Consider the following 14,620-nt stretch of genomic DNA (forward strand, 5'->3'; position numbering starts at 1 on the left):
ATACCCCAGTCTTTATATATACATCCTCATCCCCCACATTATACTCCAGTCTCTATATATACATCCTCACCCCCACATTATACCTCAGTCTCTATATATGATCCTCACCCCCACATTATACCCCAGTCTCTATATATGATCCTCACCCCCACATTATACCCCAGTCTCTATATATACATCCTCTCCCCCACATTATACCCCAGTCTCTATATATACAGCCTCACCCCCACATTATACCCCAGTCTCTATATATACATCATCATCCCCCACATTATACTCCAGTCTCTATATATACATCCTCACCCCCACATTATACCCCAGTCTCTATATATACAGCCTCACCCCCACATTATACCCCAGTCTCTATATATACATCCTCATCCCCCACATTATACTCCAGTCTCTATATATACATCCTCACCCCCACATTATACCTCAGTCTCTATATATGATCCTCACCCCCACATTATACCCCAGTCTCTATATATGATCCTCACCCCCACATTATACCCCAGTCTCTATATATACATCCTCACCCCCACATTTTACCCCAGTCTCTATATATACAGCCTCACCCCCACATTATACCCCAGTCTCTATATATACATCCTCACCCCCCACATTATACCCCAGTCTCTATATATACATCCTCACCACTCACATTATACCCCAGTCTCTATATATACATCCTCACCCCCACATTATACCCCAGTCTCTATATATACATCCTCATCCCCCACATTATACCTCAGTCTCTATATATACATCCTCACCCCCACATTATACCCCAGTCTCTATATATACATCCTCATCCCCCACATTATACCTCAGTCTCTATAGATAAATCCTCACCCCCCACATTATACCTCAGTCTCTATATATACATCCTCACCCCCACATTATACCCCAGTCTCTATATATACATCCTCACCCCCCACATTATGCCCCAGTCTCTATATATACATCCTCATCCCCCACATTATACCTCAGTCTCTATATATACATCCTCACCTCCCACATTATACCCCAGTCTCTATATATACATTCTCACCCACCACATTATACCCCAGTCTCTATATATACATCCTCACCACTCACATTATACCCCAGTCTCTATATATACATCCTCACCCCCACATTATACCCCAGTCTCTATATATACATCCTCACACCCACATTATACCTCAGTCTCTATATATACATCCTCACCCCCACATTATACCCCAGTCTCTATATATACATCCTCATCCCCCACATTATACCTCAGTCTCTATAGATAAATCCTCACCCCCCACATTATACCTCAGTCTCTATATATACATCCTCACCCCCACATTATACCCCAGTCTCTGTATATACATCCTCACCCCCACATTATACCCCAGTCTCTATATATGATCCTCACCCCCACATTATACCCCAGTCTCTATATATGATCCTCACCCCCACATTATACCCCAGTCTCTATATATACATCCTCACCCCCACATTATACCCCAGTCTCTATATATACAGCCTCACCCACACATTATACCCCAGTCTCTATATATACATCCTCATCCCCCACATTATACTCCAGTCTCTATATATACATCCTCACCCCCACATTATACCTCAGTCTCTATATATGATCCTCACCCCCACATAATACCCCAGTCTCTATATATGATCCTCACCCCCACATTATACCCCAGTCTCTATATATACATCCTCTCCCCCACATTATACCCCAGTCTCTATATATACAGCCTCACCCCCACATTATACCCCAGTCTCTATATATACATCCTCATCCCCCACATTATACTCCAGTCTCTATATATACATCCTCACCCCCACATTATACCCCAGTCTCTATATATACAGCCTCACCCCCACATTATACCCCAGTCTCTATATATACATCCTCATCCCCCACATTATACTCCAGTCTCTATATATACATCCTCACCCCCACATTATACCCCAGTCTCTATATATACAGCCTCACCCCCACATTATACCCCAGTCTCTATATATACATCCTCATCCCCCACATTATACTCCAGTCTCTATATATACATCCTCACCCCCACATTATACCTCAGTCTCTATATATGATCCTCACCCCCACATTATACCCCAGTCTCTATATATACATCCTCACCCCCACATTATACCCCAGTCTCTATATATACAGCCTCACCCCCACATTATACCCCAGTCTCTATATATGATCCTCACCCCCACATTATACCCCAGTCTCTATATATGATCCTCACCCCCACATTATACCCCAGTCTCTATATATACATCCTCACCCCCACATTATACCCCAGTCTCTATATATACAGCCTCACCCCCACATTATACCCCAGTCTCTATATATGATCCTCACCCCCACATTATACCCCAGTCTCTATATATACATCCTCACCCCCACATTATACCTCAGTCTCTATATATACATCCTCACCCCCACATTATACCCCAGTCTCTATATATACATCCTCACCCCCCACATTATACCCCAGTCTCTATATATACATCCTCACCACTCACATTATACCCCAGTCTCTATATATACATCCTCACCCCCACATTATACCCCAGTCTCTATATATACATCCTCATCCCCCACATTATACCTCAGTCTCTATATATACATCCTCACCCCCACATTATACCCCAGTCTCTATATATACATCCTCATCCCCCACATTATACCTCAGTCTCTATAGATAAATCCTCACCCCCCACATTATACCTCAGTCTCTATATATACATCCTCACCCCCACATTAAACCCCAGTCTCTATATATACATCCTCACCCCCCACATTATACCCCAGTCTCTATATATACATCCTCACCCCCCACATTATACCCCAGTCTCTATATATACATCCTCACCCCCCATATTATACCCCAGTCTCTATATATACATCCTCACCCCCCACATTATACCCCAGTCTCTATATATACATCCTCACCCCCACATTATACCCCAGTCTCTATATATACATCCTCACCCCCACATTATACCCCAGTCTCTATATATACATCCTCACCCCCCACATTATACTCCAGTCTCTATATATACATCCTAACCCCCCACATTATACCCCAGTCTCTATATATACATCCTCACCGCCCACATTATACCCCAGTCTCTATATATACATCCTCACCCCCACATTATACTCAAGTCTCTATATATACATCCTCACCTCCCACATTATACCCCAGTCTCTATATATGATCCTCACCCCCACATTATACACCAGTCTCTATATATACATCCTCACCCACCACATTATACCCCAGTCTCTATATATACATCCTTACCCCCCATATTATACCCTAGTCTCTATATATACATCCTCACCCCCACATTATACTCCAGTCTCTATATATACATCCTCACCTCCCACATTATACCCCAGTCTCTATATATGATCCTCACCTCCACATTATACTCCAGTCTCTATATATACATCCTCACCCCCACATTATACCCCAGTCTCGATATACACGTCCTCACCCCCACATTATACCCCAGTCTCTATATATACATCCTCACCCCCACATTATACCCCACTCTCTATATATACATCCTCATCCCTCACATTATACTTCAGTCTCTATATATACATCCTTACCCCCCACATTATACCCCAGTCTCTATATATACATCCCCACCCCCACATTATACCCCAGTCTCTATATACACGTCCTCACCCCCACATTATACCCCAGTCTCTATATATACATCCTCACCCCCACATTATACCCCACTCTCTATATATACATCCTCATCCCCCACATTATACTCCAGTCTCTATATATACATCCTTACCCCCCACATTATACCCCACTCTCTATATATACATCCTCATCCCCCACATTATACCCCAGTCTATATATATACATCCTCACCCCCCACATTATACTCCAGTCTCTATATATACATCCTCACCCCCACATTATACCCCAGTCTCTATATATACATCCTCACCCCCACATTATACCCCACTCTCTATATATACATCCTCATCCCCCACATTATACTCCAGTCTCTATATATACATCCTTACCCCCCACATTATACCCCAGTCTATATATATACATCCTCACCCCCACATTATACACCAGTCTCTATATATACATCCTCACCCCCCACATTATACCCCAGTCGCTATATATACATCCTCATCCCCCACATTATAGCCCAGTCTCTATATATACATCCTCATCCCCCACATTATACTCCAGTCTCTATATATACATCCTCACCTCCCACATTATACCCCAGTCTCTATATATGATCCTCACCCCCACATTATACCCCATTCTCTATATATACATCTTCACCCCCACATTATACCCCAGTCTCTATATATACATCCTCACCTCCCACATTATACCCCAGTCTCTATATATGATCCTCACCCACCACATTATGCCCCAGTCTCTATATATACATCCTTACCCCCCACATTATACCCCAGTCTCTATATATACATCCTCACCCCCACATTATACCCCAGTCTCTATATATACATCCTGACCTCCCACATTATACCCCAGTCTCTATATATGATCCTCACCTCCACATTATACCCCAGTCTCTATATATACATCCTCACCCCCACATTATACCCCAGTCTCTATATACACGTCCTCACCCCCACATTATACCCCAGTCTCTATATATACATCCTCATCCCCCACATTATACCCCAGTCTATATATATACATCCTCACCCCCACATTATACCCCAGTCTCTATATATACATCCTCACCCCCCACATTATACCCCAGTCGCTATATATACATCCTCATCCCCCACATTATACCCCAGTCTCTATATATACAACCTCATCTCCACATTATACCCCAGTCTCTATATATACATCCTCACCCCCACATTATACCTCAGTCGCTATATATACATCCTCACCCCCACATTATACCTCAGTCTTTATATATACATCCTCATCCCCCACATTATACTCCAGTCTCTATATATACATCCTCACCCCCCACATTATACCCCAGTCGCTATATATACATCTTCATCCCCCACATTATACCCCAGTCTCTATATATACATCCTCATCTCCACATTATACCCCAGTCTCTATATATACATCCTCACCCCCCACATTATACCTCAGTCGCTATATATACATCCTCACCCCCACATTATACTCCAGTCTCTATATATACATCCTCACCTCCCACATTATACCCCAGTCTCTATATATGATCCTCACCCCCACATTATACCCCAGTCTCTATATATACATCCTCACCCCCACATTATACTCCAGTCTCTATATATACATCCTCACCTCCCACATTATACCCTAGTCTCTATATATGATCCTCACCCCCACATTATACCCCAGTCTCTATATATGATCCTCACCCCCACATTATACCCCAGTCTCTATATATACAACCTCATCTCCACATTATACCCCAGTCTCTATATATACATCCTCACCCACCACATTATACCTCAGTCTCTATATATACATCCTCATCCTCACATTATACCCCAGTCTCTATATATACATCCTCACCCCCACATTATACCCCAGTCTCTATATATACATCCTCACCCACCACATTATACCCCAGTCTCTATATATACATCCTTACCCCCCACATTATACTCCAGTCTCTATTTATACATCCTCACCCCCCCACATTATACCTCAGTCTCTATATATACATCCTCACCCCCACATTATACCTCAGTCTCTATATATACATCCTCACCCACCACATTATACCCCAGTCTCTATATATACATCCTTACCCCCCACATTATACTCCAGTCTCTATATATACATCCTCACCCCCCACATTATACCTCAGTCTCTATATATACATCCTCACTCCCACATTATACCTCAGTCTCCAGATATCCATCCTCACCCCCACATTATACCCCAGTCTCTATATATACATCCTCACCCCCACATTATACCCCAGTCTCTATATATACATCCTCAACCCCACATTATACTCCAGTCTCTATATATACATCCTCACCCCCACATTATACCCCAGTCTCTATATATGATCCTCACCCCCACATTATACCCCAGTCTCTATATATATACATCCTCACCCCCACATTATACCCCACTCTCTATATATACATCCTCATCCCCCACATTATACTCCAGTCTCTATATATACATCCTTACCCCCCACATTATACCCCAGTCTCTATATATACATCCTCATCCCCCACATTATACCCCAGTCTATATATATACATCCTCACCCCCACATTATACCCCAGTCTCTATATATACATCCTCACCCCCCACATTATACCCCAGTCGCTATATATACATCCTCATCCCCCACATTATAGCCCAGTCTCTATATATACATCCTCATCCCCCACATTATACTCCAGTCTCTATATATACATCCTCACCTCCCACATTATACCCCAGTCTCTATATATGATTCTCACCCCCACATTATACCCCATTCTCTATATATACATCTTCACCCCCACATTATACCCCAGTCTCTATATATACATCCTCACCTCCCACATTATACCCCAGTCTCTATATATGATCCTCACCCACCACATTATGCCCCAGTCTCTATATATACATCCTTACCCCCCACATTATACCCCAATCTCTATATATACATCCTCACCCCCACATTATACCCGTCTCTATATATACATCCTCACCTCCCACATTATACCCCAGTCTCTATATATGATCCTCACCTCCACATTATACCCCAGTCTCTATATATACATCCTCACCCCCACATTATACCCCAGTCTCTATATACACGTCCTCACCCCCACATTATACCCCAGTCTCTATATATACATCCTCATCCCCCACATTATACCCCAGTCTATATATATACATCCTCACCCCCACATTATACCCCAGTCTCTATATATACATCCTCACCCCCCACATTATACCCCAGTCGCTATATATACATCCTCATCCCCCACATTATACCCCAGTCTCTATATATACAACCTCATCTCCACATTATACCCCAGTCTCTATATATACATCCTCACCCCCACATTATACCTCAGTCGCTATATATACATCCTCACCCCCACATTATACCTCAGTCTTTATATATACATCCTCATCCCCCACATTATACTCCAGTCTCTATATATACATCCTCACCCCCCACATTATACCCCAGTCGCTATATATACATCCTCATCCCCCACATTATACCCCAGTCTCTATATATACATCCTCATCTCCACATTATACCCCAGTCTCTATATATACATCCTCACCCCCCACATTATACCTCAGTCGCTATATATACATCCTCACCCCCACATTATACTCCAGTCTCTATATATACATCCTCACCTCCCACATTATACCCCAGTCTCTATATATGATCCTCACCCCCACATTATACCCCAGTCTCTATATATACATCCTCACCCCCACATTATACTCCAGTCTCTATATATACATCCTCACCTCCCACATTATACCCTAGTCTCTATATATGATCCTCACCCCCACATTATACCCCAGTCTCTATATATACAACCTCAACTCCACATTATACCCCAGTCTCTATATATACATCCTCACCCACCACATTATACCTCAGTCTCTATATATACATCCTCATCCTCGCATTATACCCCAGTCTCTATATATACATCCTCACCCCCACATTATACCCCAGTCTCTATATATACATCCTCACCCACCACATTATACCCCAGTCTCTATATATACATCCTTACCCCCCACATTATACTCCAGTCTCTATTTATACATCCTCACCCCCCCACATTATACCTCAGTCTCTATATATACATCCTCACCCCCACATTATACCTCAGTCTCTATATATACATCCTCACCCACCACATTATACCCCAGTCTCTATATATACATCCTTACCCCCCACATTATACTCCAGTCTCTATATATACATCCTCACCCCCCACATTATACCTCAGTCTCTATATATACATCCTCACCCCCACATTATACCTCAGTCTCCATATATCCATCCTCACCCCCACATTATACCCCAGTCTCTATATATACATCCTCACCCCCACATTATACCCCAGTCTCTATATATACATCCTCAACCCCACATTATACTCCAGTCTCTATATATACATCCTCACCCCCACATTATACCCCAGTCTCTATATATGATCCTCACCCCCACATTATACCCCAGTCTCTATATATATACATCCTCACCCCCCACATTATACTCCAGTCTCTATATATACATCCTCACCCCCACATTATACCCCATTCTCTATATATGATCCTCACCCCCACTTTATACCCCAGTCTCTATATATGATCCTCACCCCCACATTATACCCCAGTCTCTATATATACATCCTCACCCCCACATTATACCCCAGTCTCTATATATACAGCCTCACCCCCACATTATACCCCAGTCTCTATATATACATCCTCATCCTCCACATTATACTCCAGTCTCTATATATACATCCTCACGCCCACATTATACCTCAGTCTCTATATATGATCCTCACCCCCACATTATACCCCAGTCTCTTTATATGATCCTCACCCCCACATTATACCCCTGTCTCTATATATACATCCTCACCCCCACATTATACCCCAGTCTCTATATATACAGCCTCACCCCCACATTATACCCCAGTCTCTATATATACATCCTCATCCCACACATTATACTCCAGTCTCTATATATACATCCTCACCCCCACATTATACCCCAGTCTCTATATATACATCCTCATCCCCCACATTATACTCCAGTCTCTATATATACATCCTCACCCCCACATTATACTCCAGTCTCTATATATACATCCTCACCCCCACATTATACCCCAGTCTCTATATATACAGCCTCAACCCACATTATACCCCAGTCTCTATATATACATCCTCATCCCCCACATTATACCCCAGTCTCTATATATACATCCTCACCCCCCACATTATACTCCAGTCTCTATATATACATCCTCACCCCCACATTATACCTCAGTCTCTATATATGATCCTCACCCCCACATTATACCCCATTCTCTATATATGATCCTCACCCCCACATTATACCCCAGTCTCTATATATACATCCTCACCCCCACATTATACCCCAGTCTCTATATATACAGCCTCACCCCATTATACCCCAGTCTCTATATATACATCCTCATCCCCCACATTATACTCCAGTCTCTATATATACATCCTCACCCCCACATTATACCCCAGTCTCTATATATACATCCTCATCCCCCACATTATACTCCAGTCTCTATATATACATCCTCACCCCCACACTATACCCTAGTGTCTATATATACATCCTCACCCCCCACATTATACCTCAGTCTCTATATATACATCCTCACCCCCCACATTATACCCCAGTCTCTATATATACATCCTCACCCCCACATTATACTCCAGTCTCTATATATACATCCTCACCCCCACATTATACCCCAGTCTCTATATATACATCCTCACCCCCACATTATACCCCAGTCTCTATATATACAGCCTCACCCCCACATTATACCCCAGTCTCTATATATACATCCTCATCCCCAACATTATACTCCAGTCTCTATATATACATCCTCACCCCCACATTATACCCCAGTCTCTATATATACAGCCTCACCCCCACATTATACCCCAGTCTCTATATATACATCCTCATCCCCCACATTATACTCCAGTCTCTATATATACATCCTCACCCCCACATTATACTCCAGTCTCTATATATACATCCTCATCCCCCACATTATACTCCAGTCTCTATATATACATCCTCACCCCCACATTATACTCCAGTCTCTATATATACATCCTCACCCCCCACATTATACCCCAGTCTCTATATATACATCCTCACCCCCACATTATACCCCAGTCTCTATATATACATCCTCACCCCCACATTATACCCCAGTCTCTATATATACATCCTCACCCCCCACATTATACCTCAGTCTCTATATATACATCCTCACCCCCCACATTATACCCCAGTCTCTATATATACATCCTCACCCCCACATTATACCCCATTCTCTATATATACATCACCCCCCACACATTATACTCCATTCTCTATATATACATCCTCACCACTCACATTATACCCCAGTCTCTATATATACATCACCCCCCACACATTATACTCCATTCTCTATATATACATCCTCACCCCCACATTATACCCCAGTCTCTATATATACATCACCCCCCACACATTATACTCCATTCTCTATATATACATCCTCACCACTCACATTATACCCCAGTCTCTATATATACATCCTTACCCCCACATTATACCCCAGTCTCTATATATACATCCTCACCCCCCACATTATACTCCAGTCTCTATATATACATCCTCACCCCCACATTATACCCCGGTCTCTATATATACATCCTCGCCCCCACATTATACCCCAGTCTCTATGTATACATCCTCACCCCCCACATTATACTCCAGTCTCTATATATACATCCTCACCTCCCACATTATACCCCAGTCTCTATATATACATCACCCCCCACACATTATACTCCATTCTCTATATATACATCCTCACCACTCACATTATACCCCAGTCTCTATATATACATCCTTACCCCCCACATTATACCCCAGTCTCTATATATACATCCTCACCCCCACATTATACCCCAGTCTCTATATATACATCCTCACCCCCACATTATACTCCAGTCTCTATATATACATCCTCACCTCCCACATTATACCCCAGTCTCTATATATGATCCTCACCCCCACATTATACCCCAGTCTCTATATATGATCCTCACGCCCACATTATACCCCAGTCTCTATATATACAACCTCATCTCCACATTATACCCCAGTCTCTATATATACATCCTCACCCACCACATTATACCTCAGTCTCTATATATACATCCTCATCCCCACATTATACCCCAGTCTCTATATATACATCCTCACCCCCACATTATACCCCAGTCTCTATATATACATCCTCACCCACCACATTATACCCCAGTGTCTATATATACATACTTACCCCCCACATTATACTCCAGTCTCTATTTATACATCCTCACCCCCCCACATTATACCTCAGTCTCTATATATACATCCTCACCCCCACATTATACCTCAGTCTCTATATATACATCCTCACCCACCACATTATACCCCAGTCTCTATATATACATTCTTACCCCCCACATTATACTCCAGTCTCTATATATACATCCTCACCCCCCACATTATACCTCAGTCTCTATATATACATCCTCACCCCCACATTATACCTCAGTCTCCATATATCCATCCTCACCCCCACATTATACCCCAGTCTCTATATATACATCCTCACCCCCACATTATACCCCAGTCTCTATATATACATCCTCAACCCCACATTATACTCCAGTCTCTATATATACATCCTCACCCCCACATTATACCCCAGTCTCTATATATGATCCTCACCCCCACATTATACCCCAGTCTCTATATATACATCCTCACCCCCCACATTATACTCCAGTCTCTATATATACATCCTCACCCCCACATTATACCCCAGTCTCTATATATGATCCTCACCCCCACTTTATACCCCAGTCTCTATATATGATCCTCACCCCCACATTATACCCCAGTCTCTATATATACATCCTCACCCCCACATTATACCCCAGTCTCTATATATACAGCCTCACCCCCACATTATACCCCAGTCTCTATATATACATCCTCATCCTCCACATTATACTCCAGTCTCTATATATACATCCTCACCCCCACATTATACCTCAGTCTCTATATATGATCCTCACCCCCACATTATACCCCAGTCTCTATATATGATCCTCACCCCCACATTATACCCCTGTCTCTATATATACATCCTCACCCCCACATTATACCCCAGTCTCTATATATACAGCCTCACCCCCACATTATACCCCAGTCTCTATATATACATCCTCATCCCCCACATTATACTCCAGTCTCTATATATACATCCTCACCCCCACATTATACCCCAGTCTCTATATATACATCCTCATCCCCCACATTATACTCCAGTCTCTATATATACATCCTCACCCCCACATTATACTCCAGTCTCTATATATACATCCTCACCCCCACATTATACCCCAGTCTCTATATATACAGCCTCAACCCACATTATACCCCAGTCTCTATATATACATCCTCATCCCCCACATTATACCCCAGTCTCTATATATACATCCTCACCCCCCACATTATACTCCAGTCTCTATATATACATCCTCACCCCCACATTATACCTCAGTCTCTATATATGATCCTCACCCCCACATTATACCCCAGTCTCTATATATGATCCTCACCCCCACATTATACCCCAGTCTCTATATATACATCCTCACCCCCACATTATACCCCAGTCTCTATATATACAGCCTCACCCCCACATTATACCCCAGTCTCTATATATACATCCTCATCCCCCACATTATACTCCAGTCTCTATATATACATCCTCACCCCCACATTATACCCCAGTCTCTATATATACATCCTCATCCCCCACATTATACTCCAGTCTCTATATATACATCCTCACCCCCACATTATACCCCAGTCTCTATATATACATCCTCACCCCCACATTATACCCCAGTCTCTATATATACATCCTCACCCCCACATTATACCCCAGTCTCTATATATACATCCTCATCCCCAACATTATACCCCAGTCTCTATATATACAGCCTCACCCCTACATTATACCCCAGTCTCTATATATACATCCTCATCCCCCACATTATACTCCAGTCTCTATATATACATCCTCACCCCCACATTATACCCCAGTCTCTATATATACATCCTCATCCCCCACATTATACTCCAGTCTCTATATATACATCCTCACCCCCACATTATACTCCAGTCTCTATATATACATCCTCACCCCCCACATTATACCCCAGTCTCTATATATACATCCTCACCCCCACATTATACCCCAGTCTCTATATATACATCCTCACCCCCACATTATACCCCAGTCTCTATATATACATCCTCACCCCCCACATTATACCTCAGTCTCTATATATACATCCTCACCCCCCACATTATACCCCAGTCTCTATATATACATCCTCACCCCCACATTATACCCCATTCTCTATATATACATCACCCCCCACACATTATACTCCATTCTCTATATATACATCCTCACCACTCACATTATACCCCAGTCTCTATATATATATCACCCCCCACACATTATACTCCATTCTCTATATATACATCCTCACCCCCACATTATACCCCAGTCTCTATATATACATCCTCACCCCCCACATTATACTCCAGTCTCTATATATACATCCTCACCCCCACATTATACCCCGGTCTCTATATATACATCCTCGCCCCCACATTATACCCCAGTCTCTATGTATACATCCTCACCCCCCACATTATACTCCAGTCTCTATATATACATCCTCACCTCCCACATTATACCCCAGTCTCTATATATACATCACCCCCCACACATTATACTCCATTCTCTATATATACATCCTCACCACTCACATTATACCCCAGTCTCTATATATACATCCTTACCCCCCACATTATACCCCAGTCTCTATATATACATCCTCACCCCCACATTATACCCCAGTCTCTATATATACATCCTCACCCCCACACATTATACTCCAGTCTCTATATATACATCCTCACCTCCCACATTATACCCCAGTCTATATATATACATCCTCACCCCCCACATTATACCCCGGTCTCTATATATACATCCTCACCCCCACATTATACCCCAGTCTCTATATATACATCCTCACCCCCACATTATACCCCAGTCTCTATATATACATCTTCACCCCCACATTATACCCCACTCTCTATATATACATCCTCACCCCCACATTATACCCCAGTCTCTATATATACATCCTCATCCCCCACATTATACCCCAGTCTCTATATATACACATCCTCACCCCCACATTATACCCCAGTCTCTATATATACATCCTCACCCCCACATTATACCCCAGTATCTATATATACATCCTCACCCCCACATTATACCCCAGTCTCTATATATACATCCACACCCCCCACATTATACCCCAGTCTCTATATATACATCCTCACCCCCCACATTATACTCCAGTCTCTATATATACATCCTCACCCCCACATTATACCCCGGTCTCTATATATACATCCTCGCCCCCACATTATACCCCAGTCTCTATATATACATCCTCACCCCCCACATTATACTCCAGTCTCTATATATACATCACCCCCCACACATTATACCCCAGTCTCTATATATACATCACCCCCCACACATTATACTCCATTCTCTATATATACATCCTCACCACTCACATTATACCCCAGTCTCTATATATACATCCTTACCCCCCACATTATACCCCAGTCTCTATATATACATCCTCACCCCCACATTATACCCCAGTCTCTATATATGCATCCTCACCCCCAC

The sequence above is a fragment of the Dendrobates tinctorius genome, unplaced genomic scaffold, assembly GCF_039654945.1.
Source record: "Dendrobates tinctorius isolate UK_male_01 unplaced genomic scaffold, ASM3965494v1 ptg000317l, whole genome shotgun sequence".
NCBI lineage: Eukaryota > Metazoa > Chordata > Amphibia > Anura > Dendrobatidae > Dendrobates > Dendrobates tinctorius.